Genomic DNA, 2,597 nt, shown 5'->3' with positions numbered 1-2,597 from the left:
CATATAGCTTGTATGTTGGTTAAATAGGTTCGTTACACTTAGAAGGTTGTCAAATGATATCCGAAAAAATCGGAATGAAAAAATACTAAAAAACTCCCAAGGGTACGAAGAATGTCAGAAATCCTCACATTGTTCGTACCCTCCAAATTCTCCACTTCTTTGGACATTTGAAAATTTTTTGGGGCATCATATGACTTGTATGTTGGTTAAATAGGTTCGTTACACTTAGAAGGTTGTCAAATGATATCCGAAAAAATCGGAATGAAAAAATACTAAAAAATTCCCAACGGTACGAAGAATGTGAGAAATCCTCACATTGTTCGTACCCTCCAAATCCTCCACTTCTTTGGACTTTTTATAATTTTTTGGGGCATCATCAAGCTTGGATGATGTTTAAATAGGTCCGTTACACTTAGAAGGTGGTCAAATGATATCCGGAAAAATCGGAATCCAAAAACACTAAAAAATTCCCAATGGTACGAAGAATGTGAGGAATCCTCACATTGTTCGTACCCTCCAAATCCTCCACTTCTTAGGACTTTTAAAAAGATTTTGGGGCATCATATGGCTTGGATAATGTTTAAATAGGCCCGTTACACTTAGAACGTTGTCAAATGATATCCGGAGAAATCGGAATCCAAAAATACTAAAAAATTCCCAAGGGTATGAAGAATGTGAGAATTCCTCACATTGTTCGTACCCTCCAAATTCTCCCCTTGATCGAAGTTTTTAAAATTTTTTGGGGCATCATCTGGCTTGGATGTTGTTTAAATAGGTTCGTTACACTTAGAAGGTGGTCAAATGATATCCGGAAAAATCGGAATCCAAAAATACTAAAAAATTCCCAAGAGTACGAAGAATGTGAGGAATCCTCACATTGTTCGTACCCTCCAAGTTCTCCACTTCTTTCAACTTTTTAAATTTTTTTGGTGCATCATATGGCTTGGATGTTGTTTAAATAGGTTCGTTACACTTAGAAGGTGGTCAAATGATATCCGGAAAAATCGGAATGAAAAAATACTAAAAATTCCCAAGGGTACGAAGAATGTGAGGAATCCTCACATTGTTCGTACCCTCCAAATTCTCCACTTCTTTGGACATTTGAAAATTTTTTGGGGCATCATATGACTTGTATGTTGGTTAAATAGGTTCGTTACACTTAGAAGGTTGTCAAATGATATCCGAAAAAATCGGAATGAAAAAATACTAAAAAATTCCCAAGGGTACGAAGAATGTGAGAAATCCTCACATTGTTCGTACCCTCCAAATTCTCCACTTCTTTGGACATTTGAAAATTTTTTGGGGCATCATATGACTTGTATGTTGGTTAAATAGGTTCGTTACACTTAGAAGGTTGTCAAATGATATCCGAAAAAATCGGAATGAAAAAATACTAAAAATTTCCAAGGGTACGAAGAATGTGAGAAATCCTGACATTGTTCGTAACCTCCAAATCCTCCACTTCTTTGGACTTTTTAAAATTTTTTGGGGCATCATCAAGCTTGGATGTTGTTTAAATAGGTCCGTTACACTTAGAAGGTGGTCAAATGATATCCGGAAAAATCCGAATCCAAAAACACTAAAAAATTCCCAATGGTACGAAGAATGTGAGGAATCCTCACATTGTTCGTACCCTCCAAATCCTCCACTTCTTTGGACTTTTTAAAATTTTTTGGGGCATCATATGGCTTGGATGTTGTTTAAATAGCTCCGTTACACTTAGAAGGTGGTCAAACGATATCCGGAAAAATCGGAATGAAAAAATACTAAAAATTCCCAAGGGTACGAAGAATGTGAGGAATCCTCACATTGTTCGTACCCTCCAAATTCTCCACTTCTTTGGACATTTGAAAATTTTTTGGGGCATCATATGACTTGTATGTTGGTTAAATAGGTTCGTTACACTTAGAAGGTTGTCAAATGATATCCGAAAAAATCGGAATGAAAAAATACTAAAAAATTCCCAAGGGTACGAAGAATGTGAGAAATCCTCACATTGTTCGTACCCTCCAAATTCTCCACTTCTTTGGACATTTGAAAATTTTTTGGGGCATCATATGACTTGTATGTTGGTTAAATAGGTTCGTTACACTTAGAAGGTTATCAAATGATATCCGAAAAAATCGGAATGAAAAAATACTAAAAAATTCCCAAGGGTACGAAGAATGTGAGAAATCCTCACATTGTTCGTAACCTCCAAATCTTCCACTTCTTTGGACTTTTTAAAATTTTTTGGGGCATCATCAAGCTTGGATGTTGTTTAAATAGGTCTGTTACACTTAGAAGGTGGTCAAATGATATCCGGAAAAATCCGAATCCAAAAACACTAAAAAATTCCCAATGGTACGAAGAATGTGAGGAATCCTCACATTGTTCGTACCCTCCAAATCCTCCACTTCTTTGGACTTTTTAAAATTTTTTGGGGCATCATATGGCTTGGATGTTGTTTAAATAGCTCTGTTACACTTAGAAGGTGGTCAAACGATATCCGGAAAAATCGGAATGAAAAAATACTAAAGAATTCCCAAGGGTACGAAGAATGTGAGGAATCCTCACACTGTTCGTACCCTCCAAATTCTCCACTTCTTTGGACTTTT

The sequence above is a fragment of the Vitis vinifera genome, chromosome 14, assembly GCF_030704535.1.
Source record: "Vitis vinifera cultivar Pinot Noir 40024 chromosome 14, ASM3070453v1".
NCBI classification, from domain to species: Eukaryota; Viridiplantae; Streptophyta; class Magnoliopsida; order Vitales; family Vitaceae; genus Vitis; species Vitis vinifera.
The sequence above is the reverse complement of the archived record's forward strand: the minus strand, read 5'-3'. Positions refer to the sequence as shown.